This window comes from Lissotriton helveticus, chromosome 2_1 (genome assembly GCF_964261635.1).
Source record: "Lissotriton helveticus chromosome 2_1, aLisHel1.1, whole genome shotgun sequence".
Classification (NCBI taxonomy): Eukaryota; Metazoa; Chordata; class Amphibia; order Caudata; family Salamandridae; genus Lissotriton; species Lissotriton helveticus.
In genome coordinates, this window is record NC_136059.1 from 413644090 (window position 1) to 413657778 (window position 13689).

Genomic DNA, 13689 nt, shown 5'->3' on the forward strand with positions numbered 1-13689 from the left:
AACGTCCAGATTTCCGGCGTGGGGCGGGTCATCAGTAGCAAACTGTTGTGCGAATAGTTCCAAGGCAGCAGAACGCGCTGAAATCTAGATGACACGAAAGTGATGTCTAGTAAGTTGCCACCCAGCAAATAACGGCGTGGGGCGTCGCGGGGGGTGGGTCTTCAGTAGCAAACTGTTGTGCGAATAGTTCCAAGGCAGCAGAACGATGGCACCAAGGTGATGTCCAGTAAGTTGCCGCACTGGTTTTGGTATCCTACAATGCTGCTCCGAATAACGGCGTGGGGCGCCCCGGGGGAGGCGGCGTGAACGGGCCTCTCCAGGTGGAGTCTCGTCTGTTGTAGTGGGGCGCCCCTTTACCGTTTCAGTTGCCATTCCGTCCGTTTTTGGTCCACTGTGTCAAAAGCCGCAATTCAGCTGAGTTGCGCCCACTCTTGCGGTGCAGCGATAGGCGGCTGTCACAGGACTCTCAAAATGGCGGCAGGCTCTTTCCTTTTTGGGCCTGGTCCACTGAAATGGCCCTGGGACACCTTGGAAATCGGACGCTTGTCTGCTAGGTCTTGGACCCCATTCTCGAAAGCGTCCCCTCCGCCTTGAGAATTCATCAAAAGTTTTGGGGGCCCCGACTCCTGCAGGCTTCTGGTGGGGAGCGGCTGCCATGATTGCTAGCGGAATGACTACGACGGAGCTACGAGATGGTGGTGCTCTCATGCTGACGCCAGCTTCAGTCTGAAACATCCAGAAACAAGGTGGGGCTTTCATCGTTTGGAAAAAAAAAAAGTTTTCATCCAATGAAAAGTGTTGTTTTTAGGTCATATGATCAAGCCTTCCATCATTAGGAAACCAAAAGTAAAATGAACCAATGAAAAGTTTTATAAACAAGTCACATGACCTGTTATGCGGCATAGGGTATAAAATGCGGAGAAAATACGTTGGCACGTGAGGCGGCGTCAGTAGCGGACCGATGTGCGAATAGGCCGAAGGCAGCACAACGCGCCAAGATCCGGATGGCACCGAGGTGGTGTCCAGCAAGTTGCAGCACTGGTGTGGCCATCCTACAATGTTGAAAGTCGGCGTGGGGCGCCCCGTTGGCCTGTGAGTTTGCGTCAGTAGCGGACCGATGTGCGAATAGGCCGAAGGCAGCACAACGCGCCAAGATCCGGATGGCACCGAGGTGGTGTCTAGTAAGTTGCCGCACTGGTGTGGCCATCCTACAATGCTGAAAGTCGGCGTGGGGCGCCCTGTTGGCCTGTGAGATGGTGTCAGTAGCGGACTGATGTGCGAATGGGGCCAAAGGCAGCGCAACAATATTTTCTGACGAGAAGACACCACAAGGCGCTGAGATGCCAAGATCCGGATGGCACCGAGGTGATGTCTAAGTTGCGGACTGATGTGCGAATGGGGCCAAAGGTAGCGTAACAATATTTTCTGTATGGAAGATACCACTAGGCGTTGAGATGCCAAGATTCGGATGGCACCGAGGTGATGTCTAGCAAGTTGGTGTGGTCATCCTACAATGCTGAAACTCGGCGTGGGTCGCCCCATTAGCCTGTGAGATGGCGTCAGTAGCGGACCGATGTGCGAATAGGCCGAAGGCAGCACAACGCGCCAAGATCCGGATGTCACAGTGGTGGTTTCATAGTTGAGAGGCACTTCATCTGCAGTGGGGCGCCGAGATCCGGATGGCACCGAGGTGATGTCTAGCAAGTTGCTGTACTGGTGTGGTCATCCTACAATGCTGAAAGTCGGCGTGGGGCGCCCCATTAGCCTGTGAGATGGCGTCAGTAGCGGACTGATGTGCGAATAGGCCGAAGGCAGCACAACGCGCCAAGATCCGGATGGCACCGAGGTGGTGTCCAGCAACTTGCCGCACTGGTGTGGCCATCCTACAATGCTGCGCCGAAAGTCGGCGTGGGGCGCCCCGTTGGCCTGTGAGTTCGCGTCAGTCAGTGGGGGCTGTTTGAGGATCTGACTGCATTGGAAAGCAATGTGATGCTGTGCGTCGCCCCCAAGATGGAGGTTCCTCGGCTGCAGTGGGGCGCCCCTTGGTGTTTCACTCGCTATGCAGCTGAGTTGCGTGCGCACTTGTGGCGAATAGGCCGAAGGCAGCACAACGCGCCGAGATCTGGATGGCACCGAGGTGGTGTCCAGCAATTTGCCGCACTGGTGTGGCCATCCTACAATGCTGCGCCGAAAGTCGGCGTGGGGTGCCCCGTTGGCCTGTGAGGTGGCGTCAGTAGCGGACCGATGTGTGAATAGGCCGGAACCAGCACAAGGCGCCAAGATCCGGATGGCACCGAGGTGGTGTCATAGTTGAGAGTTCTGAGCAGCGCTTGTAACACTGTCTGAAGCTTATTTGCACCTGCTGCAGCTTCACTATTGCCCTGGTGTGGCCTAAGATCGCCCATGACATAGGCGGCCACCTCCCGGGGTCCGGCGGAACTTTTTTCCTTTTCCTTTCTGCATCTTGTCCCAAATTCGTTTGACCTGAAGACACGACCAGGTCCCTGAATGTGTGCAGGGGGACGCTATTGATTGAATCAAAATGGCGGCTTCACACAAAGCTGACTCAAGCGTTTTCTGGTGGTTTCATAGTTGAGAGGCACTTCATCTGCAGTGGGGCGCCGAGATCCGGATGGCACCGAGGTGATGTCTAGCAAGTTGCTGTACTTGTCTGGTCATCCTACAATGCTGAAACTCGGCGTGGGTCGCCCCATTAGCCTGTGAGATAGCTGTTCTTTGGATTTGGGCCTGGTCCACTAAAATGGCCCTGGGACACCTAAGAACTCGAACGCTCGATTTTTTTTTCCTTTCCTGTACATGCAAAAAAAGGTAAATGCCCGGTATGTTACACGCTTCATCTGCCACGATGAACTCTCCAGAGGAAACGAAAAAATATATAGTTGTGGTAACTATACCATGCATCGTCATATGGAGAGGTGGCACCAATTAATTATAGTGCTGCATAAAAGAGAGATTTGGAGGAGAACCCCTGACCTGCTAGTACATTCATCAAAGAAGTGGCACTGAGAGCTTCAGAGGCAAGGGAAACGGTCCCAAATATTTAGAAGAACTTTGGAAAGATTAAAATGACATGTTTAGATTGTGTTAAATTAATTTCATGTGGGCAGATGAGTGTTACTCTAATAAATACAGCATATGAACATCATCATAGTCGATGGTTGGTAGAGACATTTTGACTATATCCTGGACCTGCCCGTCCTCGCCCAAAATGGCGCCGGAATAAATGGGACTCGTAACTCCTTGTTGTGTACTGGTTGCAGAACCTTGAAATCACGAGATACGTATGCAGTTTTGAAGCACATGGCGGGCGGGGACGAGAATTGATTGAATATTTCGACATCCCTATTGATATTAAGTTCTGATGTGTTATTGATTACTGTACTGTTGAAAGTTCGAATTAACGTCACCCATGGTACTTGCCCGCAAATGTATATCTAGATAATTTTATTGTAACTGGCCCTGTCGTATTTTAATTATAAAATGTACGTCCACCGATTCCATAACTGTTAGACACCTTAGTTCTTGCAACCTAATGGCCCGCCCGTTACGTTCCTCTACAGTGTAAATGTCTACTCATCACATACGATTACAGTTTGCTCCGTGGCCGGCCCACGTGGTTATAGGCTCGTATTTGTATAATGAAATTTTCACAATAAAGGTTTTTAAAAGAAAACATGGTAGTAGTATATACATTGGTAAAGTTTGTAATAATAGTCACTGTTTTAGAATCATTAAAAGGCAAGTGAAATAAAGCAGACCAATTACATGAAGGGTAAAAGGTATAATACGAAGGAACGCAGTAAAGATAAATGGTCAAGGGCTGTTGTGTTTTCTATTCCTGCAACATAAAGTGATCGATAAGAATCTCATATTCAGGCGTATCGGCGACTAAGACAGCAGGTCGACCCTCTTTTGCTCAACGGCTCCATCATGGGACGAAGAAACGCTCTTTTTCTCGAAAAAAGAATATATTTTACTTGCAGGACAGTTGTAAAATTTCCGGGAAAGTACATTAGCCTGGAACATTATAACATATATTTAAGAAAAAATAATGTTCGGAAGTAATGAAAAGCGTAATTTTTAGGTCATATGAGCAAGCCTTTCATCATTACAATAAGAAAAGTAAAATGAACCAATGAAAAGTTTTATTAACAAGTCACATGACTTGTTATGCTTACGTTACGCGCTGCGCGCCCCGGATGACTTCCGGATGCGCTAACGCGGCGCGTCATATGACGCATTACGCGACAACGCAGGTCCAGAATATAGTCAAAATGTCTCCACCAACCAGCGGTCGGAACACAACCCCTTTCAGCAGGCTAAATAGTTCTGTTAAATGAGAACAGAAGGGACAGGCAACAAGAACCATCAGTGAAAGAGGGGAGGGCTAGTTCTTCTCTACCGGGTTACATTGGGGCGCTACCGGAACTGATCGAATTGGTAGTCTACAGTGTTTCTGGATGTTTCAGACTGAAGCTGGGGTTAGCATGAGAGCAGCATCATTTCGTAGCTCCGTCGTGGCCATTCCGCAACCAATCATGGCAGCCGCTCTTTATCGTTATTTTGGGCGGGGTGGGTGGCGGAGCCGAGCTGTTTTGCAGCCATCATTGTGTGGAGTTCAGTTCATCTCACTAGTTTTGTATTTGTCATGAGGGGTTGTTCCTAATGTTTCTATTTTAGCGAGGTCAAAAAGAGATCCCATTAGTGGCCTACTGATTTTGCTCGATTCCTTTTCTTTTTTTTTACACGATTTTTCGTTATCTGCAAAGACTAAACAGAGTATTGCGACTCTGTGTTTGTTTGTAAATAGAGAATGAACCAAAGAGAACTAATTCTAAAACAGTAAATACTTGGATAACAATCAATCAAATGGAGAGAGAAGCAGGCACGACGGATTACAACGGGGGCAAAGGCCTGCGTTAACTACCTTTCACTATCTGCAAAGAGAGAGTACTCCTAATAGAAATGAGGGGGGGGGGGCACCATTCAAAGCAGATCAGTGTGCATAAACACGAAAATGTTTTCACTTACCACGTACTTGACATTCGACAGCTTATGATATTTGCTATTAAAAAACCATTGAAATTCACTGAAAAAACCATAGGTTATAGACCATATATAGTTAGGAATTAGCATTTACAAAACCTTGAAAATTCACTGAAAAAACCATAGGTTATAGACCATATATAGTTAGGAATTAGCATTTAAAAAACCTTATTTTACTCACACAAAACCATTGAAATTACATATATAGTTAGTTGCACTAACTATATATCGCGCACCTGCAATCCACTGCTGATGATGTCACATATTACATCATTCATGACATGGTCAGTGACATCACTGATGACATCACTGATGACATCTCAAATGACATCACTGATGACATCACTGATGACAACATCCAGTGACTGTATGTTTCTGTAAAGTTAAAATGTGTCTTACATATTGAAGAATGAGTGGAAGTATAAGTGTCTGGACAAAGGATTTAGTAGGTGCATGACTGAATGCATGAGTGAGTGATTAAATGTGTCTCACTGAGTGCATGGGTTAGTGACTAAAGTGTCTTAATTTGTGCATCATTATGTCTGTTGTTCTGTAAACTGCTGCATGTTTTGATCAGTAGCTATATAATTAACTATGTGGGTTACTGATTGATTGTCCAAGTATTTGTATGGGAGACTGAGTGTGTGTGTGGCTGGCTGGGAGGTGTGTGACTCTGTGCAGATCAATGTGTACTTGTATCAATGATTGTATAACAAGGTAAGTATGTGTTAGTATATGTTTGAAAATGTAAGGTGCTCTATGTTTAACTGTATAGACAAGAAAATGGAAGTGTCATTGATTCTTTACAGGACTGACTAGGTGTGTGAGTAACTCCATGGATGAGTGGCAGACTGTGAGTGTCTGTATAGGTGTATGAGTGCATATGATAGTGTTGTAAAGATGAGTGATTGTATGTATGAATGATAGTATGGGTGAATGAGTGAAGGTGTGTGTAGACGTAGGAATCAGTGAGTGCGTATGTAGTAACTAGTATTGGTGTGTCAATGGTTTCAAAAATTATATTCTGTATTTAACACTGGGTGAAACAGAGGTTATATTAAAATGTGAGGAGATGCATTGTATTGTCATATGAATGATATCATCAGTGATGTGGTCATTGATGTCAAATGAGATGTCATCAGTGATGTCATCAGTGATGTCATTTGAGATGTCATCAGTGATGTCATCAGTGATGTCACTGACCATGTCATGAATGATGTAATATGTGACATCATCAGCAGTGGATTGCAGGTGCGCGATATATAGTTAGTGCAACTAACTATATATGTAATTTCAATGGTTTTGTGTGAGTAAAATAAGGTTTTTTAAATGCTAATTCCTAACTATATATGGTCTATAACCTATGGTTTTTTCAGTGAATATATATATATACATATATATATATATATATATGTACATATATATATATGTATATATATATATATATATATGTATATATATATATATATATTCACAGAAAAAACCATAGGTTATAGACCATATATAGTTAGGAATTAGCATTTACAAAACCTTGAAAATTCACTGAAAAAACCATAGGTTATAGACCATATATAGTTAGGAATTAGCATTTAGAAAACCTTATTTTACTCACACAAAACCATTGAAATTCCATATATAGTTAGTTGCACTAACTATATATCGCGCACCTGCAATCCACTGCTGATGATGTCACATATTACATCATTCATGACATGGTCAGTGACATCACTGATGACATCACTGATGACATCTCAAATGACATCACTGATGACATCACTGATGACAACATCCAGTGACTGTATGCTTCTGTAAAGTTAAAATATGTCTTACATATTGAAGAATGAGTGGATGTATAAGTGTCTGGATGAAGGATTTAGTAGGTGCATGACTGACTGTATAAGTGAGTGATTAAATGTGTCTCACTGAGTGCATGGGTTAGTGACTAAACTGTTTTAAATTGTGCATCATTGTGTCTGTTGTTTTGTAATCTGATGCATGTGTTGATCATTAGCTATATGACTAACTATATGGGTTATTGATTAGTTGCCCAAGTATTTGTATGGGAGACTGAGTGTGTGTGTGGGTGTCTGGGAGGTGTATGACTCTGTGCATAGATGTGTGAGCAGTTGATTCACTAGATGTATGGGTTCAAAAGTGCATGTGGAAACATCTGTATGGGCGGTTGACTGTGTGCATGAGTGTATTGGTGAGTGAATGGATATCTCAGTGCTACATGTCAAAGTAAGTACATATGTAAAACACAGTACATGTGATAGTTGACATATATAAATAACTGTGCATAAGAGCCAGTGAATGTGTGAGTGGCTGTATGGATTATTGTGAACTTGTATCAGGGATTGTATAACAGAGTAAATATGTGTTATTATATGTTCCAATAAGTAAGGTGTGTATAACTATATAGTTGAGGAAATCGAGGTGTGATTGATTCTTTGCAAGACTGACTCGGTGTGTGAGTAACTCCATGGATGAGTGACAGTCTGTGAGTGTCTGTTTACACTGAGTGTATCTAAGGTTATATTAGAGTCTGAAGAGGTTCATTGTATCATCACATGAATGATGTCATCAGTGATGTGATCAGTAATGTCAAATGAGATGTCATCAGTGATGTCATCAGTGATGTCATTTGAGATGTCATCAGTGATGTCATCAGTGATGTCACTGACCATGTCATGAATGATGTAATATGTGACATCATCAGCAGTGGATTGCAGGTGCGCGATATATAGTTAGTGCAACTAACTATATATGGAATTTCAATGGTTTTGTGTGAGTAAAATAAGGTTTTCTAAATGCTAATTCCTAACTATATATGGTCTATAACCTATGGTTTTTTCAGTGAATTTTCAAGGTTTTGTAAATGCTAATTCCTAACTATATATGGTCTATAACCTATGGTTTTTTCTGTGAATTTCATTGGTTTTTTAACAGCTAATATCTGTAGCTGTAAAATGTATTCTTCTTTAAATCCAAAAATATATTTTATATGTTTATGAATAATTTTTTTTTAAAATATTTTTTTTTCTTCATTCCCGCTTCGCGAATCGGGAAGCTTCCCGTTAGCTGACCTTGATGCCGCGAAATAGACCGCGAGCCGGTAAACGTTTCTTTACCGCAAGTGCCGCGTTAGAAAACAACATCGTGACGCCTCCCGTCCGCATGACGTTCCACGTTGTCGCGTGATACGTCATATGACGTGCTACGTTAGCGAACTGGTACGCGAAGCGAGTGCCAAAGCGCAGGTTTCTGGAAGCAAACCGGGAGGCCCTGCAAAGCGCTTAACATAAACACTGCAAGTCATGTGACTTGGTAATAACACTTTTCATTGGTTCATTTCACTTTTGGTTTCCTAATGATGTAAGACTAGGATGATGTAAGACTAGGTCATATAATCTAAAATGAACACTTTTGATTGGTTGAGAACTCTTGTTTTTCCCAAATGATGAAAATCCCTCCTTCTTTCCTCACTCTGACTTTCATCATTGTGAGAGAAAGACCCTTTGTGATCACTGAGCAATGGCTTCTTTAGTAGCTTCAGCTGGTGCTTCCCCACCACCTCCACCACATCCATGGAAGAGTGGACCACCTGCTCAAGTTGTAATTCAACAAGAAGAAGAAGAAGAGGAACAGGAGGACGAGCACGAAGAGAGGCAGTTTTTGCCTGAGCAGCCCAAGACGTCTCACCGGAAAGAAAACTTCATTTGGCAATTTTTTTAAATTCCCAAAGGTCAGAAAAAAGTAAATGCAAGATACGTAACTTGCCTTATATGTCAAGATAGACTGTCCAGAGGGACCGACAAAAAATACAGTTTCGGAAACTACACAATGCATCGCCATATGACTAGGTGGCATCCTAACAACTACAGTGCTGCACAGTTTCGGAACGACCTAGATAATCTCCCTATTATGGCCAGAAGATCTGTTGTACCGGAAGTAACGGGACCAGAGGGCAGGGAGATGGTGCCAAATATACAAATGAGATTTGGTGAAGTAAAACACACCTGCGTATTTTGCGATGGATTCATTTCCTACGGAGAAAGAAGCATCACTCTGATCAACAGAGCTATTGACTATCATATGCAAGTTTGTCCGAAACGCCCAAAATAATAAATACTTCTTTTTTTTGTTTTGTTGCTCCTGTTGAGCCCTTTACAATGAATCGTTTTCATTGCCCCCTCCAAGAAAAACCCAAAAAAATATAAAACTGTTCCGAAAAATTCAAAAACAGTAAAAAAATGTTCAGAAAAATAAAAAAAAAAGTTCTTTTCAGAACTACCTCCCCGTTATTAAAAAATTGGTACAATATTTGGAACTGTGCCAACCTCTATTTCTCTTAGTTCGCTTCCTAGTTCGCTCGCTGGTACGCGAACTGGAAGCGAACCAAAAACAGTAAGTATAAGGGAAGGAAACACACACTTATGTTAAAAGAAAGACAGCTATAGGGGAGTAAACTAGAGATACTATTACCCATAATCCACTACTGATGATGTCACATATTACATCATTCATGACATGCTCAGTGACATCATCAGCAGAGGATTGCGGGTTTTTTGGCAACATGCCTTATCCACGGTTTAATAACGCTGCCTTTTGCTTTATATAAGTTTTCAAATTGTATGAAATATATACCAATAGGTCTTTATGAACCTTCAGGTAGTGCTTTTGTTCATGAGGTCTGGTCGCTTCCATACACATACAGATGTTTCAAAGATGATCAAGAAGTTTATCTGAATGGAGAGGAATGCACTGAGACGCCAGATCATTCACTAATGTGTAGGCACATACAGTTACACGATTCATGCAACAAACACCGACCAAATATGGCTTGTGTGTTGCAAGGCACGCCAGTTCCTGCTATCATCCCCACGTTCAAGTTGTTGGAAAATGGTAGTTATTTGATGCTCAATAATGAAGATTGTTCTGAGTTAATTAAAAGTATTCCTTTTATCGTAACAGTAAGTGAACGGGTTATTTGCTGCAGAAATGTTCTATTTCCTCCCACACATGAACATAGGGAGTTTTCAATCTGGCCACAAATACCAACCTTGGGACACGTTTCAACGGCATGACAAGAATAAGAGCTCTTTTGTCTCAGAGAGAGGTGGCCTTGAGTTCGGCCCGTGAAACTTTCGTACTTCACATAGCGAACACCCGTACACAGGTTTGCCTTTCAATTTCAGCAACATGTTTCCGACTATCTTTAACGCATCCTCCACAAAATCCCTGGCACACTTTTTTAAAGTTGTTACCAGTGGTCTCGTGACTTCATTTGAGAAAATCTTTGGAGTCATCCCTGCTCCCTTTCATTCCATTTTCTCCACTCTGGTTCGTGGATTGCATTTTTACTTGCATTACCAGCGGACGCTCTTGTGCTTTTTTACATCATTAAATATGGATGTCCCTCCTATGCAACCTCCGACCCTGCAGCTGCTGACACTGTTCCGCAATCGCATGCTAGAATATTATGGCACAATGCCGTTGGCGATATTAAGCACGGCATATGGATTATCTTTTCGGTTCTCCTACTTCACCTGTGTCCAGCCTGTATTTCACTGCCTGACCTGTGATTTCGATTGGGCCATTGATTTGTGTCTCTGCGGACCGGTTTCTCCTGACGTCGACTTTAATCAGCTGATGACTCCTATCATTACTCACGAGTTGATTTGTCCTGGCGAAAGGATTATGGCTGTGGCATTGATGCATGGACTACTTGGTCCCTGGAATTTACTGGCGGCAGCACAGTCTTTCTTGGAACAGAGCTTTCTTGAAAACCCACCGAGCTGTCCTCTGATGGTGATAGAGGATCCGGTGCTGGGAGAGCACGTATGTTCTTTTCCGCTTTTAAATTGGATGGCTGAACTGTTTTCGGATGAAGACGGTGACTTCCTATTGGAGGCTGTTGCAGCTTATTTTGCATACACAGTTATGTCATAGACCTTTTTCATGTTTGATATGCTGAGTACTAGCATTTCATTGACAATTCATTGACTTATTTGTCAAGTTTTTATTATTTACCTTGCCTATTGGCTTAAGACTCGATAAAGTACTTGGCTGTTTTATTTTTCTTTAGCATTGAATTTTCCTAGTTTTTAATGCTTTACCTTGCGGACCGTCCACATATAAACTTGCAATCTGCTCTCATGAGATGGCACTTCTATTATCTTATTCAGTTCGTTTCCGGATCATGAGGAGGTGTCATCTAGGTCCTGGATATCTTTACACCGTGTTAAGTTAGCATGGGCTCATTACCGGTTTAAACGCCATTTTTCCTTTTTTGCAACTTCTGCACACGACACTTAGTTGTTGCTTTAGCTTTCCACCTAGTAGTTCATCGTGGTTTACATGAGAATAATATGTTATTGGTCTACTATCTGCTTTACTTGTTAAACTATATCTGTACAGCGAGTGCTAAAGTTTCAAGAACAACACGATACAGAATTGTTATGAGGTCTGATCTCCACGACTTCATACTCATAACATAAGTGCAACTTCTGCCAATTCTGGGCATGAGGCGGGTTTTATATTGCTTTGCCGAACACACATACACAACAGTTGATGCGGTTCACATGAAGAGAGAGCTGGTGTATGCTGATGTGATTCCTTCAAATCTAAGACACTAAAGTATGGACACACCCTAAACCAACACAAAGAGACCTTCTTAGCAAATAATATAATATGTGTATTAGGGAGGGTGAGATATAAGCAGCCGCGGGCCGTGGAGGGAGTTACGATGGGGCAGGGAGGCGGGGAGGGGGAGAAGCAGGGTGGAGCCCTCTCTACCTTGCCCCTCCCCCTCCCCGCCTCCCTGCCCCACCGTAACTCCCTCCACGGCCCGCGGCTGCTTATAAGTGTTGCTAACTCTTATTCATTTACAGCATGTTAACATACTGTCACCATTCGCTTTTTATGTACTAGTAACTATGCTGGTAATTTTGCTACTGATAATATGTGTACTTGTATTCTCCACCCTGCTTCTCCCCCTCCCCGCCTCCCTGCCTCACCGTAACTCCCTCCACGGCCCGCGGCTGCTTATAAGTGTTGCTAACTCTTATTCATTTACAGCATGTTAACATACTATCACCATTCACTTTTTATGTACTAGTAACTATGCTGGTAATTTTGCTACTGATAATATGTGTACTTTTATTATCTAAGGTACTACGCCTGAGAAGACGGCATTAGTAAATAAACATTTCAAATACACATGTGTTCTTCTTAACTCCATGTTCTGGTTTCTAAGAAATATATAACGACCGACTGTTCATGAGTTCCACGTATCCTGAGGTACTATAAGTTCATATTCTGGATTGTCTAAACATTGAGAGTTTGTTATATCCAATGTGACACTGTACCTAGCTTGCTAAATAGTTTTTGATTACTAACGTGAGTTTTGGGACACCCTAATTCGCCGAGGTTCCAATCCTCTGTCCACAGTTCTGTGTGAGAACAGAAACCCTGCGACAGGGGCACCCCCGACCCTTGCTGGAGCTTCATCACACTTGCGATACAACTCCAGCAATGCGCCACCTTTACGGCACAGATACATCACGCATCTGTGCTGTTTTTGCCCCATGATGCGCCGCATTGTAAATGCAGCACACCATAGGTGACGGAACAGCGGCACAGAATGACTAACACATCCCTGGTGATGCGCCAGTCATCATAAATCTATCCCTATGCTTCTTATCTTGTTAGAGATGAACCGCCATATGTATCATCAAAGTTATTTGCATTTCCTAAATAGCGAACTTTAAGGAATAAATAGCGATTCTTTACCATTCCTAGTTTGCGATGAGCTATTTGCTAATTAGCCGAATGTAGCCCAATGAAGCCCAATGTAGCCCAATGTAGCCCAAAGATGGCCGCCAGACACACAAAAAAACAAATGTAGCCCAAATATCAGCCAGATGTAGCCCAAGTATAGCCCAGTGACAGAATGACCAATCAGCTTCGCAAACCTCCGTTACGCGAAGCGGAGCGCTGTTACAGATATATATCTTTTTTTGAACGTTAATTTCTCAAAATCCACTGGAGCACATATATTGAGACCTAGCAAAGGCACATCGGGCTACCAGTCCCTAATATTTTGCCAAGTTTCGTGCAAATCCATTCAGCCGTTCAATTATTATTTTTATTATTTTTTTTTGCCCCGCGGGGCCCTTTTAAAACCTCCACATCAAACCTAGGGGGTCAGCGAGGATCTACTATGCCCCCTTATGGTCATTTGCCCCTTCGCTTTGGCCTCCTCTTGTCTCTCGATCCTACCGAGAGACAAGATGGCGGCCGCTACGGACTGTTTGGAATGTTGACAGACGCCGGAGAACCAATCAGCTTCGCTTCACAAAGCTCCGTTGCGCGAAAAGTCCGCGAACCAGAGCGCTAACCGGTCCGCTGTTACAGATATATATCTTTTTTTAAACGTTAATTTCTCAAAATCCACTGGAGCACATATATTGAGACCTACAAAAGGCACATCGGGCTACCAGTCCCTACAATTTTGCCAAGTTTCGTGCAAATCCATTCAGCCGTTCGGGCTAAAAGTGAGGCCAACCGCCCTATGGAAAACTCAATGTTAAAAACACGTTTTGGGACCCCCCTTTTTTC

General features: G+C 43.2%; 1 protein-coding gene across 2 annotated transcripts in view; it reads right to left on the reverse strand.

The window, feature by feature from the left end:
* HCN1 (hyperpolarization activated cyclic nucleotide gated potassium channel 1) overlaps nt 1-13689 on the reverse strand; it is a 1081228-nt gene that overhangs the window by 862591 nt on the left and 204948 nt on the right. The gene's annotated exons all lie outside the window — the stretch shown is intronic.